This window comes from Aulonocara sp. 'chitande type north' Nkhata Bay, linkage group LG5 (assembly GCF_057382095.1).
Source record: "Aulonocara sp. 'chitande type north' Nkhata Bay isolate Kocher_YH1m ecotype deep benthic linkage group LG5, A_spYH_male_GT1.1, whole genome shotgun sequence".
NCBI lineage: Eukaryota > Metazoa > Chordata > Actinopteri > Cichliformes > Cichlidae > Aulonocara > Aulonocara sp. 'chitande type north' Nkhata Bay.
In genome coordinates, this window is record NC_141348.1 from 43698045 (window position 1) to 43719993 (window position 21949).

At 43.8% G+C, this 21949-nt stretch overlaps 1 pseudogene; it reads left to right on the forward strand.

Moving 5' to 3' along the window:
- The first annotated feature begins 460 nt into the window (after positions 1–460).
- LOC147331437 (uncharacterized) overlaps positions 461–21949 on the forward strand; it is a 45646-nt pseudogene continuing 24157 nt past the window's right edge.

A 21949-nucleotide genomic window follows, 5' to 3' on the forward strand; every position in this document is an offset into this window, starting at 1 on the left:
ATGCATTCACATTTCTGTGTTTACTGGAGTTCATTATTGGGGCAGATGAGCTCAGCGGGATCACATTTCTGTCTGTGGAGAATCGATGAGGTTGAAGTCCTGCCCCTTCCTGAAGCGCTCCTCTTTATTCTGTAAACTCGATGATTATTTCAAACCCGAGCAGCAAATCAGAGACGTGTCTCTCCGACTCATAAACACTTGTGTGTCACGCTCGTACAGTTTGCGTTCCTCTGGAGCGTTTTATCTGCCGTGGCGGTGTATTTTCTGCAGAGCGGGCCGGCTGCTGTTAAAACATCTGTATAGTTTCTCCTGGAGCTTCAGAAACTTCGCTGCTCAGTCAATTTATCTTTATTTGCTTTTTTGTTTTTACCTGGAGGTCAGTTGAGATCAAGTCTCTTACAAGACAGACCTGACCGAGGTATCAGCAGCCATCCAAACAAAGTAATGCAGTCTACACGACATGACGCACAACGACAGTAACAGCAGGAACACGGTAATCTCCAGACGCAGCGCATTGTTCAGGAAGAAGAAAAATGTGCTCCGGGGCCGGCAGGAGGAGGAAAAGCTGGAAGCAAAGACTCCTCATCCCTGGTAGCAGATTTTGAGTTTCATTACGGTGCTATGCAGTGGAGTGTGGTCAGGCTGACCGAGCCCATTAGCCTTTCTGAAACAGGAGCGTGAAGTCCTGCCAGAAGCAACAGAGCCAAGTAAGACCAGATGTAGAGAAAGTTATCTGCCAGAGCGCACTGCTGTCTACAGCAGGAGCTCCTGCAGCACGCTGCACACTTCTGCAGCTGATGTATATTAAAACACACAAACTAGGATCTGTTAATACTCTTGGGTTTGATTCCATTATGAGGCTGTCGTTTTTTTAAATTTTGATTTTATTTATGTTTTACTTTTATTTTTAGAGTTTTAATCACCGCTGTCCGGAAGTGTATTTGTTTTTGCATGTACATATTAGTGTTGGGGTGGCCGTGGGAGAGGTGGAGGTATGCACTAAGAAGAGAGGTGATGATTAGAGAACAGCAGTGTGGCTCTAAGACAGCATACATGTGTGTGAATGAGAGGTGGAAAGGCGAGCACGCGAGAAGTAGATGACTATCGATTGTGCACAAGAGAAGTTAAGGAGAGAGAGCAGGCAGGGTGGAGATGAAAGGGAAGGTTTAAAGATGGCGGTGAGAGCTGAGATGAGATGAGATAGCCTTTATTTGTCAGTTGCAGGTCTTTTGCCCACAACCGAGATGACAGACCTTGCCGACCGTACATACAATACAAACATCACATTGGGGAGACAGGTCAGGCTAGGTAGCGAGGAAAAAAACATTGAAATGTGCAACACAAAAGGATAATACAGGAATGCACAGATATCAACACACCACAGCACAATAAACACAGACAGCAACATGGGGAAGAGTTCCAGTGTGTACATCTGATCTGGGACCGCTGCAATCTTCGACTGCGCCTCCAACTGACCCGATGTCCACATCATGGGGGAGGTAAGCGTTGGAGGTGGCGTTGGATCCGGGGTAGGGAGGGTGATGCGTCAGTGAGTGCTTATCAGTATCAGTATATGTCTGTGTGTGCGTGTCCATAGTTCAGCTGAGACAGTGTCCTTCGCCCTGCCAGGCTAAGTAAACAGTCTTCCAGCCAACCCAGGTGGCCTTGCAGGGAATGGGAAGGAACAGACTCAACACAGTCGTCATCAGGGAGTTGTTGTTCGGCTCCAGCCTTGAGCTGGCGCCGAAGGGGTAGCCGGGTTATGATGGTAATTGAGAATTTTAAGCTGTTTTTTAACACTCCGACACTGGTCTCTCAGTCTCCCGTTAATAGCTGCGAGCTTCTCCGTGATGTTATTAGCCGTCGATTCTGTGGTCTTGTCACTCTTTTTGCTCACATAGCAGATTCTGAGACATCACGACCGCAGCCAACTGATCCGAGGTGTAATCCAGCTCCGCCCAGAGATGTTGTTCTGAGTTGATTCTTTCCTGATGTAATCCAACATACATACGCTCAAAGGTGTTATTCTGAGCATTCACTGCAGTCGTAAGCGCCTCCAAGCTCTTAACCATGCTGCCTTCAGTGAGCCCTTTCTGATCATGGACGTTCAGATGTTCCCCGTCAGAGGGACAGCGAGAGGGAGGGTGGATATGCTGGACAAATGATGATGAAGATGGAGCTGCCAGTCAGGAGGGGAAGAATGGATGTAGTGAAGGACATGCAGAGGGTTGGTGTGACGGAGGAGGATGCTGGGATAGGAGGAGGTGGAGGCTGATGATCTGCTGTGGCGAAGGAGCAGCTGGAAGAAGAACAATTAGTTTTTCATCTGAATTGGATAAAAAGTTTGTGGAAAATGGTGCCTGTGATTTGTTTCCTGTAACTAAGCGGCGCTACATGAATCACTGTTGTTTATTCCAAGCAGCGAGGAATCTAATCGCTGTTTGTGAACGCTGTGCAGTCTGTATTAAAGAACAGCGTCGGGGCGAGCGGTCGCTATAACAGTTAATCAGCATTTTGAGGTCTCGGCCATTTCCCCGTCTCTAAATGTATCTGCAGCTTTGGCCTTCCCCTGTTCGGCCTTTAATTCCTACCATCATTTTGCATCAATTGGCTCAGTAGATTGAGCAATTATGTGCTTGAAGATAAAAGCCTCTGCAGTACAGAGTGGTTCTTCTTTTTAACCCATCGCTGATGTAAACAAACAGAACACCTCTTTTTGTCTGAGCTGTCACGCGACGTGATTACCCAGCTCCTCTCTGTGAACTTACATGCAAAGCAGTAAGTCAAAACTAACAATCTGAGGATTTCTGAAATCCACAGGACATCAAAGAAACGCTGCAGCTGTGCAGAGATCTGTGTGGCTGTTGTTTAGCAGATGCGTTCCCGCGGCTCATAACGAGCATCAGAGCGGCGTAGTGAGGGTTAGAGTTAATGTAGCCGAGGCCTGATGCAGAATACAGAGTTTCCAGGATGATTTGAGTGGAACATGGAGGAACTGCGAGGGGATAGGGAGCGTGGGGGTGATGGTGCACAGCCTAGAGTTGACTTCAGGGGAAAGGGAGCTTGTTCCTGGTAAGCAACAGAGCACATCTAAGAAAGCGCAGCGTGTGTTTGCAGCGGTCTGTGTACATTGCCGAAATCTCTTCCTCTCCATCTCTGCCCCCGCTGGCCTCTGGACGTGCCGGCGTCTATCAAAGACGAACCGTCAAAGGCTTTGAAAGATTTTCCACTCTGTCTTTTTCTGCCCCCCTCCTTTTTGAATCAATGGGTGTCGTGTCTCAGAGACAGTCGGTCAACAAATGCAGATGATGTAAAGGGAGCGATGGGGCAGAAAAGCGAGAGAGTGCAGGTTTAAAAAGATTTGCAACATTTGGCAAGATGACTGAAACGAGGCCGTCTCATTGCCAGAAATATTAAATAAGATCAACTTTAAGTGGATTTTAATTCAGAGGATAAAGTGCAGACGTTCAACTTTGAGTCGCATGGCTTAACAGTAGTGCATGAACTTTTTTGTGTTTTTATACACTCCTTCCTTTTCAGAGGCCAAAAATGAATTCAGTTCAGTCTCCTGTAAGGTACAGTAGACCCCACAATGTTACAGAGGTTTGTTCCTCTGTTATTAGACGATACATGAAGCAGATCAAAGATGTGGAGCTGATTCCAAGAGGCGAACTTGGAAGAGCACAAGCAAAGGAGGCATAGTTAGGCTGGGAAACCACAATAAACCAACGAGTGATCAGAAACTTTGGAACGCAGCAGCTCAAAGCCCGAAAGACCGGAGAAGACAGCTGAAGTGCACGATGACAACGTTTGTACCGTGGTTCAGAAAAACAGCTTCACAAAGGAAACTGCAAACACGACTCAGCAGCTACTCGAGGCCCAGAAATGTGAGATGCAAGACAAAACTGACGGCAGACACCCAAAGCAAGCAGCAGCTGAAGGTGCTGCAGTAACGACCTGCAGAGCATCTCTGGGAGGAAACAGCATCTGTCCACGAGCTCCAGACTTCATCACGGACTGCAAAGGATTTTACTTTACTTTGTCCAATCATGTTTGAACCTCTGAAAATGGAAAAAAAGTGGAAAAATCCTCAAAGTGTGCATTTTAATCACATTTTGATTGATCTGAAATCCACTGTGTTGGTGTACAGAGGGAAAATTACCCCCAAAATGATTTTGGACCCAACTGTAGATGATTTTTTATGAAAAAAGATCGAACAACTACAAAAGCTGTGAGGTTTGAAGAGCAAAATAGAAGGTTTAGCGGGAGAAGGGGAATTTAATTGACCCAAAGGAGCCAAAGGTGCTGGACGGTGGTGAAAAGAACAGATGTGCGAGGCTGTAACATCATTTTCAGGCTCTGATTTTTAGTCCTGAGACGGCTGAGCTGAAGCTCCCCTCAGGCTTCAGCATCTTTTCATTTTAGGAATTCCCTTCCAGCAGTTGATACAATTTAACAAACATTTAACCAGGTTTTCTTTTCTAACCGCCTTCATTTCCAAATGAACCTTTAACTTTGCAGGTTAGCTGCATAAATTAATTGGACGTTAATCTCCTCTGCGTGCAGACGTCTCTGATCTGTGAGATTAAAGCAGAGATGATCTCTGAGGTTTGGGGCAGTCAATTTAACACAAACATTAAAACCACTGGCGTGAGAGCGAAATCATATCAAAATGGAAAATCTGAAGCTGATCAATGGATGTCGAGGTGTTTCTTCCTGGAAATTAGACGGGACATCAGGGAGAGTTTTTCCTGATCATTTTCCGTATTTGATCTTTAATCAGGAGAAAACGTGTGATCCTGGAAGTGTTCGAGGCCTCAAAGAAACGAGCAAAGAGCCCACGGCTCCGGATGCTTTGAATACTTTTTAAGCACCGCTTAATTATTTGTACTGGATATAGTACAGCTGTCCATTTTATACTCGGGTGTTGTAGACTAGTGGAAGTCTACAACATGTCAGAAATGGCTCTGACTGGACACTTTTGAGACAGACAACGGTTTGAAAATGTTCAGGAGAAAAAATCTGCCAGACTTTCAGAAAGGCTGAAGAGTTATTGCTCCAGAAACTGAGCAGAAAGTCATTAAATATAAAGACCTGGGGGGTGGCTCAAGACTTCTGCACACAGCAGCATAATAATTAGAAAAACAGAAACTAAATAAACTGAAATGAGCCATCCTGCTTTGGAAAGTAACATAAATAGTAATAGTAAATAGTCAACGGTGCAATAGACTCAATACTTGAAATGTGCAATTCACTTGTATTTTTATTTTTTATTCCTATTTATTCTATTTATCCCCTTGTATATTTTATTTATATTTGTCTCTGTATTTATATATATATATATATATATATATATATATATAACAATTCTGTAACTGTAACTTCTGTCGGTGCTGTGCTTTTTGGAAGTCGAATTTCCCAGAGGAACCCACCCGAGGGATTAATAAAGTTCTATCTTATCTTATCTTATCTTATCTAAATTAAACCGAGCTAAAAACAGAATCAGCAATTGTGAGTCATAACAGGAAATAAGATTTTACCTCCTCCCTGCTGGACGGTGAGCAGCCAACTGACCCGGGTTTGCATCATTTAGGACATCAAGTCTTACCCTCAGGTTCTTTTTCTGCTTCCTCTCTTACAATGGCAATAAAGTGCTATTCTATTCTATTTTATTCTATTCTATTTTATTCTATACTCCACTTGCTCCTTAGATTTTGGCACTGAAAAACTCACTCGCATCACAGCACCTTAGCTGTAAGTTAGCCACACCAGAGGGAAACACACAGTAACGTATGCATTGGGGGTGAGAATGAGCTGAAGCTGAACAGACTCCCAGGATCCGGACAATTACTGACATATAAACCAACACGGAGCAAACATCCAGTTTATTCTACTTCAGGAAAATCAGAGCAAAGAATGAAAGAAAGAAAAAACTGTGCACGCTAAGTTAACCGACATGTTAAACAGCAAACGCCGAGTTCACTTTAAAATTCTCCTGATGAATAATTCATTCGGCTCTCACCAGAAAGAGAGCTTCCTTCCTGTAAAGAGGTTGAATGCACTCAGATTCTGTATCGATATACTCTTTTGGTGCGCTTCATTGTGAATCAGCCTTTACATCAGCTTCTTATGCAACCACCTTTTGTGCTGCTCTATTAAACTCAGATGAACACATTTCCTCATCTTTTCTGCCAGTTCCTGTGTGTGTGTGTGTGTGTGTGTGTAATTAGTTTGGTATAGGGGTTATCAAACGGGCGCCTCCCAACACAGATGTTTCGTTAAATTAAACCCACGGCACCTCCACGAGAGCGGAGCAGTAAATTCTGATAAAAGCGCATCGCTGCCACTTAACTGCACTGAGACTGTGCAGCACTTGGACTCTCTGTGCGCTGTAGTGTCATTATGGTTCATTAGTCGTACTAAGGAGGAACTGCAGTGTTATGGTAAAGTAAGTGTTGTACAGCCTCGTTAACATTGCTCTGCTTTCACTAACTGTCCCCTGTATGAGCTTTATTATTATAGGATACTCATAAATATACATAGGATAGTGTCTTCCAACAAACAGATATATTCTCATAAACTTGTGTATTTTTAACGCATTAATAATAAGAGCAGGTTTGTGGTTTTTGGTAGCGACCATGTTCCCCCACCATATTTGAACAGAGTAGCATGTCCTCAGCCTCAGTATCACTGTCATCAGTCAGACGTGAGCTTCTCTGCTTCACTGACTTCTCTCAGACTCCTCCACAATAATGAAGGTGGGCACTCGTCACCCAGCTGAGGTAAACGGTGAACTGATAGCCCGAGCTGCAGCTGTTAAAGGGCCTCTAAATGTTTTTGATCTCAGTTGGCTGACTAAAACATGTTTGTCCCATAGCAGCCACCATAGGACCACACAAAGCAGCTGATTCCATTCTGCTGTAGCTGTAACATTAAAAGATGATTTGGTTCCATTTTTTCAAATTTTCTTGCTCTTCTGTGTTGATTGTCGCTTTCATGTATTATTGTTTCTATTCTTCCTCTGAGTATAATCCATGTCCCAGCTTTAATTTCAGTGCAGTACTGCGGATATTGCACACAATCGATTTGCTTTGACCTAAGAACAAACACCCAGAGACAATCCTTTAAAAATAACTGTTACCAGGTCAGAGACAGACTAGGAACCCTTAGAGGACCGGGCTCCAAATGAAACTCTAGGAAAACTACTTCATCCCCTCAGAACAGATTCAGGTGGAAGCTGTAAAGTCCCGGCAGCTGAACAGACACATCTTCAGCACAGACGCAAATTTAGCTGCCAGAAACACCCGAGAGGAGGAAACTGACGTCCACTGACGGTCGCTGCTGCTGCTGAGCAGGACCGCATTAGCACAGCTTGGCCTCCTGCAGTGATGCTGTAATGGAAACACATGTCATCGCGGCACGGCTCGGCACGGCTCAGTGTGGCGTGGCTAAATCAGACCGACCTGGGCAGGCTGGAAATCCTTTTTATGACAGCTGGTCAGCTGCTCGCTGCACGCCTAAATTTATTGTACAAGCATGAGAGTTGTTGATCTTCATATCTAACCTTTGATGAGAAAACAATTGAGTCTGTTCTCCTTTAAAACCAAAGTTTTCAGGTGTTCGAGGTCTGGTTTGTATATTTCAGTCATCAGAAATAATAGAGGAAAAAACACTTCCATCGTTCGATCTGGGATCAAGCTGATTATTTTAATAATCCAGTAATCTGATAAGAAATACCTTTGTCATATTAATCAGCAATAATAAATATTCAAAAGCAAACAAACACATCTTTCAAAACAAACTGCTCACTGGTTTCCATTTGAGAAACTGGTTCTACCTGCAAACAGCATCTGCTGAAAAAAAACGAAACTAAAACCTTTGATTGTATTTGAAAATTAGATCTTTTATATGTAACAATATATAAATAGTCTCGGGTCCAGTCAAAGGTCACAGTCAGTGTAGATTACGTATATATCTTATTTTATTTAAGGCATAAAAACTCCCTGACATTATTACGAGACCAGTTTTTGCACTGCTGAAAACATTAATTATTATTAATAATAATTTATTGTCCAAACCAACAACCCTCAGATTAGAGTGGCTCAGAGTTTATTGGCTTGTGAAAAAAACTTAATGCCGTTGAATTAAAACAATATTGATTTATTTGAAAGGATGGAATCAAATATTTAAACACGGGACGTCCAGAATTACATCCTCATGCTTTATGGACTGTGGTGTAGCTCCAAAGGCTACATTTTCCAAAATGTGACAGTGTTGAGTTTTCCCACCGTGACTGTGGAAAAACGACTGACGTGGAAGTGTTTGAGCTCCTGCATCCTCCGTCCTCATTCTTGTATTTTCAAAATAAACTGATAAACAGAAAATATGAAACCATATGTTTTTAATTTCTTGGGTCCATTTAATAACTGTAGCTGTAATGTGATTACTGAATTTAGTAACCTGACAGGTTACATTTCTGCATTTAAAAAAGGTGTGATTGCAATAATGTGTTACGTCCAACACTGATCCAGAGTTGTGCTCGAGTGGGAAAATGTGCCGACCTCAGCCGAGCAACCACGCGCCGACTGTCGTGGTGATTTTTCAGAAATGTCTCTGAAATAGGGTTGCCAACCGTCCCTTAAAATACGGAATCGTCCCGTATTTCGAAACAAAAGTACACGTCCCGTATTGAGCTAATAAGGGACGCACTTTGTCCCGTAATACAGTGAGAATCAAAAGTAGTCTATAAATGTTTATGGAATTAACACTTTGTTGGAAAACATAATTCCCAGCCCCTCTCCTGCTTTGTGACCAATGAGCTGACAGCACACTTATGACAATTCAGATTACCGCTCATCTCATTGGTCGAGGAAAGGTCGCTTACGGAGAAAATACCGGAAGACAACAGATGACCACAACAAGAAGCATGGCCAACAGGGAAACAAACGCCGACTCTCCGGTGCAAGTCTCGGACGACAGTACACCTAAAGCTGGGCAGACACTGTGCGATTTTTTCAGTCACGTTATTCAGCTCCTGCTCAAACTGCACGATTGACTCGCAGGGGTTAGAAGTTTGTAGGTCACGATGCAGGGTCTCACACTATACCGCCCGATGCTCTGATGCGACCTGAGTGCTCACACTGTGCCTCCATAACATGAAGGTTATAACAGAGAATCTGTCGCTCTCTCTCTCTGTCTTTCACTCACACAGACACACACCACCACCATCAACTTTGCTAAATTGCTAATGAAAAACATGATCAGGCAGCTGTGATTGAGCAGCAGTGTAGATCCAACTATTTTCACGGTTGTTGTGGTCGTGATAATTTTGTGAGGCCACATCGAAAAGGCTCGGATGAGCTTTCCAAAGTTCTACAAGTTGTGCCTCCATCGCTTGTGTCCAGATCACACGCTGCACAGCCGTGCTGCTCCGTCTTTTTCACAGCGTTTACGTGTTTGCAGTGTGAGCGGCTGTGGTGACACCCTCACGAGCGATTGATGATCGGGAGCTGGTCGTGAGGTGTTAATCACTTCTCGTTACCCCACGTATATTACACGACGCACGATGAAGGCCAAAATCGGTCCGATCACTCAAAAATCGTCTCAAAATGGGCCTAAAACCGCACAGTGTAAGCCCAGCATTAGAGCAGCAATGTTTGTTCCCCTCAGAGAAAGGGAAGAATGGGAAAAGGAAAACACCTGGCTGGAAAAAGTTAATATGGGCATGTGCAGTGAATATCAGCGCTATGTGGCCAGAAGTGTGATAATATAATTTATTTTGTGTAATAAACAACTGCAAGGATAGATGATTACAACAAATAGATGACTAATACATAAAAGTAATACATAGATGAATAATGATGATGAGTTATGATGCGTAATCATGGGAACAAGCGGGTTTACAAACAGGAGCAGCTGATTAGCATTAGAAAAGCTGAAATAATACCTCAACTGAAGCCAATTGTACTAAATGCACTAAATGTGCACTGTTACAAGAATATTTTTCTTTCTATTGTTTTCTATTATTTTAAGTTAAGCAGGACAGAGTTCTTTTAAAGAAAGATTTACTTATATTCTCAAAAGTTAAGCATGACAGAAGGAGACCTGTTTTATGTGTTAATGTTGTCATTTTGAGCTAAAAATAAATGGCTAAATGATCATTTGTTTCCCATGTGTTCATATCACAAAGAATACACATCTACTTAAATCAACTTCAAGTCAAATGGTTAAAAAAAATAATTTCACACACAAAAAAAGAGCTAGAAAATTCACCACACTGGGAAGGGTGAAGACAACTGGGTCGCCCGGCCCTGGCCACGAGGTGTCCCTTATTTATTTTTCAGGGAGTTGGCAACCCTACTCTGAAATGTCATTTTTCACCTCAGGTCTGCGGCGATGTCAGAAAAAAAGTTTAGAGAAATCAATGCTGCTTTTCCAGCAGCCAGCCTGCAACACGAGCATCAACTTTGGCAATTCACCTTGAAAAGCACACAGGTGTGTGTGTGTGTGTGTGTGTGTGTGTGTGTGTGTGTGTAGAAGGCTTGATGCCAAACAACAAAGCACCAGAGTGAGATTCAGGGTCAAAGAGACAGGACGGGTCCTGCTCTCCTCTGAGACTAAAGACAGAAAGCTGGACAGACAGATAGAGACGGACGGGGAGCAGGCGAGGTAACGGAGTTGGAGGCTGAACAGGCAAAAATGAGCAACCTATCTCCTCTGCAACAGCTGTCTAACATCTGCTGCGTGCCAATCAGAGCGCTGGGAACACGAGAGCTGTAGAGCAGACGAGGAGAAAGTGGGAGAGAAGAGAAGAAGAATGCTTGAATTTGTCTGATGGGAATGTGAGTGGGTTGGAGAGTCGGAGAGAGACGGGGGAGAAGCAGGATGCATGAGAGTGATGGCAGAGAAGTGAATGAGTGGAGGTGGAAGAGAAGGGATATTGTGAATGAGAAGAGAGAGGGAGAGCGAGAAATACATTATTGAGAGCGCTGCAAAGAGAGGGAGAAGACTCTGATGAGAGGATAAGTCTCCAGAGCAGTAAACTTAATTAAAGAGTTTCTTTTTTTTTCTGGCAGACTGACATTGAACACTGGTGGATGAGGCGAGAGGAGTGAAGTGAGGGGAAATGGGCAGGAGGCCTAGAAAGACTTAAAAAAGTGAAAGATACTGAGCCAAAAACAAAGTTTACCCTCACATGAAAGGTGCAGGTGAAAAATGGTCCTGGAAACATATCTGCACATCTCATGTTAGTCAGGAGGAGTTACAGAGAGGAGGGAGGGGTTACAGAGAGGAGGGAGGGGTTACAGACAGGAAGGAGGGGTTACAGACAGGAAGGAGGAGTTACAGACAGGAAGGAGGAGTTACAGAGAGGAAGGAGTCGACGTGTTGAACACGTGAACACAGCTTCACATCCTTCAGTTTCACCGCTGTGGAAAAAAGTCACATTAAATGAAATTTAATGGGGGGAAATTCAGATGTTTCCACATGCAGTGCTCGATGATGCACCTGTTCATCTGCTCCTCAGCACACATATCTAATCAGCCAATCACATGGCAGCAACAAGACACGGTCCAGACCCTCTGCTGAAATCAAATCGAGCATCAGACGGTGGAAGAAAGGCGGTTTAAGGTGACCCACCGAGCATCGTTTAAACGCCGCAGCCTCCCTGAGTATTGCTGCTGACCACTGTACTCAGATGACCTCTCAGCACATCTCAGTTCAGGATGTGGTGAAATAAGCCAATCACTTGATGTGATGTCATCATGTCAACATGAATGCTTCTTTTACTCGTGAACAAATCACATTTTTCTGAGCAGTGAAATCACTGTTTCATTCAGATCAGCGTTACGTTTTCTTGTTACGGGAACGCCGACTGTCGAACGCGGAGCTCAAGTCGATGTTTAGAGACGACAGTTTGTCTGACAGCAGATTCTGATATTTACTTCAGTTTGTTTTTCTAATTCTGAACAAACTGAAATTTAAAAACTGAATTTTATTTTATTTATGGAGCACCAAACTACAACGATAGTCCCCTGAAGGTGCTTTATATCAGAAGATGAAGATCCTACAATGGTAAATGGCCTGTATTTATATAGTGCTTTACTAGTCCCTAAGGACCCCAAAGCGCTTTACATATCCAGTCATCCACCCATTCACACACACATTCACACACTGATGATGGCAGCTACATTGTAGCCACAGCCACCCTGGGGCACACTGACAGAGGCTGCCGGACACTGGCGCCACCGGGCCCTCTGACCACCACCAGTAGGCAACGGGTGAAGTGTCTTGCCCAAGGACACAACGACCGAGACTGTCCGAGCCGGGGCTCGAACCGGCAACCTTCCGATTACAAGACGAACTCCCAACTCTTGAGCCACGATTGCCCCAATAATACAGAGAAAACCCAACAATCAAACGATCCCTATGAACAAGCCCAAAAAGGCAAAAGTGGGAAGGAAAAACTCTCTTTGAACAGTGTTGGGATTGAAATATAAACAGGAAGAAACCTCTGGCAGAACCGGACTCAGGAAGAGGTGAGGGGAGGAAGACAGGACAAAGACGCGCTGTGGACGAGAGCCAGAGATAAATAATAATTATGATTGAATGCAGAGAGGTGTATACACACATGCAGTTCAGGCAAAGCAGCTGTTTGTCTGCTAACAGCTGCCAGAAAAAACCTGTCAGATACATCAGGGTTCAACACGTCCTGTACTCGTCTGTACTGGCCGTCGTTCCTCTGACGCAACCAGGCCGCTAAAACAAAACTCTGTGTCCTTATAAGGACAGAGAGAAGTGTGGACATGTGGGAAACATAGTGTTATTTAATGTCCTGGAGTAACATGTAGTGTAAGGTAGAAAGAAATGCATTCATTTTTAAAAAGAGGACAGATTTCCTTTTTCCTCAGCACTGCCTGCTGCATCCCAGGAACGAGCTTCAGGTTGGAGGACAAGTTGTTTGATGCGCTGGAGATCAGGACGAAGCTGCCGATCACCATGAACCTACCTCTTATTTTAAAGCCCTGACGCTCTCAGAGGCGAAAGTTAAACGTGTGTACGAGGACAAACAGTATTTAAATGAGCGCTGTGATCTCTGTGGGTGATGCATAAACCAGGGGAAGAAAAATAAGCATGGCCTCCACCCTCACATACAGACGCCTCCGGTTTGCTCTTCGCTGAGCAAACACTCGGCGAAACGTAGAAACTGACGCGTGTTTTTTTGTCGTCCATATGAAAAGTGATAATCCCTTTAACTGTGACATGATCGCTATTTCCATAAAGATCACGAAACCTCTGCAAAGCAAGCAGTGCTGGAGATTTTTCCCCTTTTGGAGCATCTGGAGGCCAAAGTAAGACAAATGCAGGATGATTTTGCTGCCAGCACAGCGTCTCTCAGGGGTAACGCACCTGCCTGCTCAGTCAATATGGGCTCGGGTATTAAAGATCCAAATCTCCTGCACAATGATTTTCTTCGGCATGTCCAGAGTTTATGATTCATATTTGTGCTGGTTTTGTCATGACAGTGGAGCCTGCACGTTATGAGGCAGGATTAGTGATTTGTCGAGCAGTCTTGGGCTGCAGTCCACTCACCCTTAATAACCTCTGTTAAAGAAGCGAGCTCTGCCACGGTTACTGCTGAACTGACTGAAGACGCTGCTTTTAGTATAACACGTGAACGTTTCATCAGTTTGATAGAGTTTCTGTTGTTCCCAACACAATGTTCAACTGACGTGATGCTTTCACATCCACATCGACTCATCATAGCTCATAATAATTAAATGCAAGTCTGTTATGATAGATGACACTGCTGGGTTTATACACATAAACAAAATCCACCCAGGTTCCACTCAGCAGAAACTAAACATTCATTTTTTGCATCTTGTAGTTATCTGAATCATACAAAACATGTTCAAGATACACATTAGTCATATTAGCGCTGATCTCTAAAAGCTGTAAGCTTTCCGATGGCCAGCAGGGGGCGCCTCTGGTTGTAAAGAGGTGAGGCGTAACCATCCGTAACAAGGCGATTCTGATCCACCTTCATTTGTGACTATCGTCTTTATTAAAGTCCAGTAGAAAGTAGAAAGCTTTACCAAACTCAGCTTTCAGTTTCAATTTAATTTTATTTACATACCAACAAATCACATCAACAGCAGCTTTAAGGCGCTTTATATTGAGACCCTATATGCAGAGAAAAGCCCAACAACCGGTTGGGGTTGAGGGGAGAAAGACAGGACAAAGACGCTGCTGAAGAGAGCCAGAGATTGATAATTATTATTATAATAATTATTCATTCAAAAACAAAACTCAGATTTGTGTCACTCGGCATCAGAGCCAGGCTATGCTAAATTTATTTGGGGTCAGTGGCCGAGTTCCTCCACTAAATAAAAATCAAACTGGGAGGCAGCTCTGTCGCAGGGTGGAGGAATTCCAGCTCCATCAGGGAGGCACAAGTTTGCCACCGCTGTCTGGACCTGCTGCAGAACATGACCTGCAGGTGACTTGGGCCAAACTTAATGCAGCTCTGTTCATTGCAACGTTTGATCAGCATCATAAGCTATTTTTAGACAGATATTTCCTATTTAGTCTCTGTTTTGCTGGGTTTGTTTGTGTGTTTGTTTGTTTTCAGGTGCTTCTTCCATCTGCTTTTTTGATGAGGTCAGAGCTTTCGCAGCCTGAGGGTTGAAACGTGGGGTTTATGCAGGAAAATGAGTTTTTGAGTTACAGGCTGTAGTTTAAGTGTTCGGGGGCTTCATCCTGTCCCTGATCAGCCTTAGACTTTAGTGTCTTAGTGCTCCTGTTCAGTTTAGTAAACTGTTCTGTCCCAGATTGATGTGTTTTAGTGCTCAAACTGAAATCTATCAGAGTGACCCAACATTTTTAAACCGTGTCCTCACTGCTGCACAGCTGACACGTCTGCTGTTTGTGTGGAGCGGTACAGCTGAGAAAACTTCTCCTCCACCCTGTTGATCACTTTCTGTGAGTTTGGAAAATTAAAGAGGACCAATGGGAAGCCCGTCACTTCTCCGGTTTGAAATTACTCTCATTTAATCCACTTTTCTGAGAGATTTTACCTACATCAGCTTTTAATGAATATTTGAGAGGAAAAAGCGTTTCACTCAAAATCTAATAACCTAAATGAAGCCATAAATCTGAATAACCGTTTTGGTGACTCTGGGGGCCTCACAGTTGCTAGACTGGCACATTGTTCCTTTTAATTGGAGTAACTCCAGATTTTAATTAGCCAAAGTCTTGCTAGGTTTGCACAATGTCTCTCACCTATGAGTCTAATTACACCATGTCTCGCTCCAGGCAGTGTTCAACTTAAATACAGAACACGGTGGGGGGGTTAACAAATAGTTCCCACATCGTTTTGGCATAAAACTCTGAAAAAACTGTGTTGAAGTCATCTGTGACTGCAGGAGTGATGCAGTCTGATCGCACACAAAAAACTCCTCGGAGCAAAGGGAGCAGGAGCCGATGAGCGATGGGAAGGTTCGGCACCGGAGGTTTGCTCCTGAAATGCTTGAATGTCAAATAATTTATCATAAGAATAATAATGGTAATAACATTAACAGAATGGGCACGGAGTCACTTTAATTAAAGGTCAGAAAATAGAGCAAGTACAATCATATAAACATCTTGTCACCATAATCAATGAAAAACTGAACTTTGATCAAAATTGCAAATCAGTTTGTAAAAAGTGTCACCAGCACCTTTATCGTCTTAGGAAACTCGCTCATTTCCACATTGACCAAAAAATTGTAACTTTGTTTTCTCGTTCTTTTATTGAGTCTGTTTTATCCTTTTGTTTGGTGGCATGGTTCGGTCAGACTTCTGCCACAGAGAAAAACTAAATCAGATAGTGAGATGGTCCAGTCGTCCGATAGGTGAGCCACAGTCTTGTTTAGCCTCCCTGTACTCTGAGCAGGTACAGAGGATGGCTTTATCAATCCTTAAAAATGGTTCCCATCCTCTAAGGGGTGGATTTCAGCTTCTTCCCTCAGGACGGAGGCTTCTATTTCCGAGATGTAGGACAAAGCGTTATAGAAATAGCTTTGTCCCCGTTGCTGTCACTGAATTAAATAAGAATTGTTTTTGATTCGAAATATTAAAATTAATATATATGTGCCACAGTGAGGTTTACATCTTTACTAGGTATGTGTGTTTTTAAAGGGATGCCAAATGCTGTCATTTTTTCTGTAAAGCAAATTTACCTTGCCTTTGGGTATAAATAAAGTTACCTTGACCTTGTGTATCCATAAAATCAAGGCAACAAAAGGATAACAAATGTAGTTTAAAAGTAAAAACAAAAAAAACATTTATGTTTTGCTGCCTCAGGACGATGCCCACATGCTGCAGTCAGAAAACTGCATCTCCTGGTTATATAAAGCAGTGAGCTGTGGTAACACGGCCTGTGACACAGACAAAGATGGAGCGAGTGTGTGGTGGCAACCCCGAATCCCAGCAGAAAACCAGTCACACTGAAAACACAGCAGCTTAGCTGGGTGATGCAGTATTATGGTGTAAATGATTCTCAAATATTATCATTTGCCAAAGTTTCCTTCAGTACTTGTTAAAAGAACTTTGTGGGCACCAACAGTCGTTGATCCCGAGACCAGAATCAGAAGGTTTTGGGCAGCTCGGCTGTAACCGGCGACTGTTGAGCTGTCTGGATTCATCTGTCTCATTAGTCCGAGCCGGGGACGATGGGCTGCTTTCCAGTGTCATCACGTGACTGTCCCACATGGCGTGTCCGCACCTACAGCAGCATAAAGCCATCATACGGAGGCTTCTCTGAAACATTAGGTATAAATACACGTTTCTGGCCGTGACGTAGCGTCCTCGTCACTCATTTTAAGTTCTGCCAGTGCATATGTTCACAAAAGTATAAATTACTGTTGTTCAGCGTTTTTTAGAGCCAACATCCTCTCAACCAGCTGAGCTCCGTCAACTCTGAATACACAAGCAACACAGAGCCGAACACACAATGGCAGTCCGACCCAAAGAGTGTGTTGGTAATTACAAAGTGATACAGACTTGTAAAAAATGTCCGATAAGGTGAGTTTTATCACATCTGTTATTAATTGGATTTTATTTGAGCATAAAAGCTCTGTCTGTAACCTTGAGCACTTTCATTTCAGTCTTATTTGAGTGGAAGTGACAGAAAATGTAAACGTTATCAAATGTTTCCATAAAATAAAAGTGTGAAAAATAACTATAGATGCTATCAGTTACACTAGTCAAAAATCTGAATAAGACAAAGTAAAGAAATCGTAGTCGGTAGAGCAAGCTGCAGTCGCTCTCTCTCTGATGATGAGACTTACAGTGGCCGAGCTTATTTCCTCAGGTACATGGATCCAGCATCTCAGAGCTCTGACTGCAGATCCTTCAGTTTTCCTCTGCTACCCTGCTATGGCTGCTCTGTCGATCAAACCCACATTCTTTGCAGCCGGCTGGGTACGATCCAAAGGGAAACTGGCTGATGGAATCTGTGGCGTGGGTGTGGTCTCTGGCCGGCTGCAGAGGAGGGGTGACGCAGCGAGCTCCCGGGGCGGCGCAGGGGCGGGGCGAACAGGTGTGCTGGGATGTGAATGTGACTCTTTATATGTTCACAGTGACAGTGGGAGTGGAGGAGAGCGGACGTGACAGTCTGTGTCCCATTGTGAAACCACAGTAAAACCAGTAAAACCGAATGTCAAAATAAAGAAGTGCCGTCACCACGTCCAACTCCACAGAATCCAACAACAAGCATCTCAGTCCCTCGCTCTTTCTGTGAGACATATGATGCACAGTCTTTATTCATGACCTGCACCATTCAACAGATTTGCCTCGGATCATTTGGACACTTGAGGAGGTCCCAGTCACACGGACCCAGAGACTGGTCAGCAACCATCTGGAAACCACTGGTCGCTGTGGGAAAAGGAGTGTTATGCAGCTGCAGGCCACTGGTGGACATTGTTGGCAGTTATTAGTCGTTTCGCGGTGGAAGAGTGGGAGACCACTCACCTTCAAACTAAAAGCTGTTCCTTTTGCTTGTAGCAGTAAGAACAACTTTTACTTTGAAGGTGAATGTTTTTCATTTCCATACAGTTTTAAAGTTTTACTCAGCTCAGAGCATGTAAACTGTGGGTGACCATGGCAACCTGCTAGCAATCAAAGCAATAACAAGGTTTGTGGTGCAGCACAATCTTTGCAACTAATTTCACCCAGCAACAATTCGCCTGCTGGTCCGGGAGTACACATTTCCTTAGCGATGGGTGGTTGCCAGGGGTCATCAGCTGGTCTCCGGGCCTGTAACTGAGGCCAAAACCTTTACTGAGGGATTTTATAAAAGCAGTCAAGCTGAGAGCGCCCCACAGGTGCACGAGGAGATGACTTTGAAGTAAAGATCAGTGAAATTTATGGTTTTAGGCGAGGTTCAGGGGACTTTTTCATGTGACTCAGTTGAATCTATATCAGCCTGATGGTTTTTAAATACTTACTTATTAATGCTCAGTTAAAAAAAGTCAATGCATGAGCTGCAGTTTGTGGTCGAGTCAGCGAAAATGCGGGTAAACATGGACACGGTATTTTTGTTTTTTTCTTAGCCTCGCTGACCTTTAAATGCCATAAACATTTGGAAAGTCTTCACACTACCTGGTGATATATAACCACCCCATAAATATTGTCTTGCTGTAACCAATATCACATTCTGCCCCCCAGAGATATATCCAGTGTACGCTGCAGCAAACAGAGCTACGAAATCCTTATTTACAGCCTCGTCTTAAACTCTATTTCATTATTGCTGTCACAGATATTTAGATTGTGAAGCAGACATATTTATGGACCACAACCACAAAACTAAGCGTGGAAACAATCTGTGGAATTGCTATTCGGAGCACATTTGCAGATGTACTCGATTATCCGACCGCAGAGAACGTTGTTCTAAAAGCTGCCTCCCCTCCCTGCGATTGCCTCGTATTTGGCGTGACTGTTGAGCTGGGTAGTGATAACCTTTGCATTACTAAGTGGCTACTTCCTGAAAGTAGTTCCACGTGTATTTGAGCCTTGGGGACACATTCAGACAGCATTCATACCAATGAGCTCCTCCTCATTTCAATCAAGGTCATCGAGGCCAAAGACTAAACCGCGCTGTCCCTGAAGTTTCCTCCAACTGTTGTCGAGTTCTTGCAGGGCTGGGGGCATTCGGGGAGTTTTTCGACGACACGCCAGCCTCTCTTGATGCCGTGCCAGCATCGCTTAGACCCAGCCTGGCTGTGACATTCCTCCTGGCAGAGAGACTGTGACTCGGGCAAGATTTTCAAACATTTTTCAAAGCCCCAATGAGCAAAATTATGGCTAATTAGTCACCAGGCTGCCATGGTTTATTAGGAGTGACAATGGCACATCTATAGCTGACAGCACATGTCTCTCGCCCTCCATCTCTCTGTACATCTCTTGCTTGCGGCCGTCAGCGGTGTCGTTACAGGAATGGAAGACATTATTGAAATAAATAATTCAGCATCACATCTGTTATCTATTCACAGTAAACATTTCTGTCATCAGCACTGAGACGTGTGTGGCTCATCTGTCAGCACCTTTGACAGTCTCATAATTTTGTGCTGAGTGTACAGCGGCGCCAGCCACTGCTGTGAGTACGTTTCTCTGCATTCCCGCTCTACAGAGCTTGTTTAGCTCACTGCGTTCAGCCGCGCTTGATGGGCCAAAGCGACGATGACTCTCAGAAAGTTCTCAACAACTCAAAAAGTGAACAGGAATGAGGTCCGGTGTATCTCTGCCAGGTAAAGCTACCATCTGATAAATTAACTACGGCTATGCAGAGGCATGTGAGAGCAGTTTGGGGCTGTAGTTTAATGGCTCACCGTAAAAATCAAAGTGTATTTTTGGTTTAAACGCCCTTTTCTAGCTCTTATTTCCATCGATTTTGATGCTCGGACTTTATTTCAAAGAATTCCATGTTTTACGTGGCCCGTCAGGATGTGCACTTCCTTTGTCTCCCTCACTCCTCTGTGCCTCTCTTATCCCTCACTATCCTTCTCCAGGCCCTTATAAAAACCATATTAGCTGGATGTCAGCAGCAGCACCAGCCTTTGGCGGCACGCACGGGGCTAAGGGACCTTAATTAAGAGACCCATTTATGGCTCCTCATGCCGGAATGGCAAAGCTGCAGCTTTCAGTTTTGACACAGCTCTGCCTGTCTGTTTGAGTGGCTGCCTGTCTCTCCCCATCTGTCTTCTCTTGCCATATTGTTCTTGAGGGCCTGCCTGACCTTATGAGAGGCTGTAATGAGGAGGAGAGCGAGGCTTACACTGAATGATATACTGTGGCAGGATAAGAGTCGTACTGAGCTTTGAAAGAGAAACTCTCATGCCAGTAAAACTGTGGCAGCGTGAATAGTTATGATGTGAAAATGGCGTCGGTGACTGCAGGAAACTGTTTAGCATAAACTCGGCGTGGTGGCACGTTGACTGAAGGAAGGCTCACTAAGTCAGCGGTCCCCAACCTTTTTTGCGCCACGGACCGGTTTATGCCCGACAATATTTTCACGGACCGGCCTTTAAGGTGTCGCGGATAAATAAAACAAAATAAAACTAGTACCAAAAAAAGAAGATTTATTCATAACACACGTGAAAAGACCCAGGAAAACCAAGTTAACGATAAAAACGATAACAAAATAACGCTGAAAACCGATAAAAACCCTGAAAACCAGACATTTCACACCCGAGCCTCAACTCTCGCGGCCCGGTACCAAACGACTCACGGACTGGTACCGGTCCGAGGCCCGGGGGTTGGGGACCGCTGCACTAAGACATGACGTGTCGGTTATCACGTATCACCAGTTAAACAAATAGAGCTTACATCAGGTCACAAGGCCTCAGTCTTCGAGGCCTAAAGACGGGTCAGCAGTCATCTGGCGACTGGAGGTTGACGTGTCTGAAAACTCACTAAGTGGTAGTGAACTGGGTTTTTAGCCAAAAACAAAAAAACATAAATTATTAAAAGTATTAAAATATTTTCCATAAAATACATTTGAAGTAATATTTGATTGTTATTATAATTAGGCCTTTAGATGGACCAAAGATTGGCACCAACATTAATTTTGATACATTACTATTTTTTGCAGAAGCACACTAAATGTAATATAGTGCTATATCAGGTTTATCATGTTTTGCTTACACCAAATGCTTATTACCGTGTTTTGTTATAAAATAAAAATTAAAAAATGATCTAAATAACAAGACAAGATCACTTTGAACCAGAAAAGGATGAACATGAACGTGTCTGTGAAGGTTCTCAGTCGTCCAGGTCATCGTAGTCAAAGGAGCTTGGAAATAAAAGCGTCTGGACTTCTTTAAGTTGCTTGAAGATGTTTCACCTCTCATCCGAGAAGCTTCTTCAGTTCTGAACATGAACATTTATGTTGCTGGGAATTGGGGAAAGTTGTGTGTCCGGCCGCCGCCGCCAGCGGCTCCAACGGCCACTGCCAGTAGCTCCAGCGATGGGATAGTGTTTGGGTCCCGGTGTCAGTGTCCCCAGCACAACACGTCCGATATCGCGTGAAAACAAATATATAATTTTCAGTTGTAGCCCTTAAACTGAATGATAATGTAACGATACTAGTTTTTCACTCTTTTTTTTCTTCAGAAAACAAAGACACAACTTCGCGCATAACCCCAATCCAGTGGAAACATGTTCCATCTACTTTGGCACGACAGGTCACATAACACGATAGCACGTGTGAACAATAAGATTCAAGATTCTTTTTTTTGTCACACGCATAGTTATAGAAGTACAACACGCACTGAAATGTATCAAAAAAGGTCCGAACGCCAGCGCGTTTCACCCGGCGCATCTTGCGCCTCGAATGAGCAGCCTGTCTAGGCCTGCCTAACATCTCAGTCGGCCTGGTCAGGTTTAAAGGTGTCCAAGATTACATATGCAACCT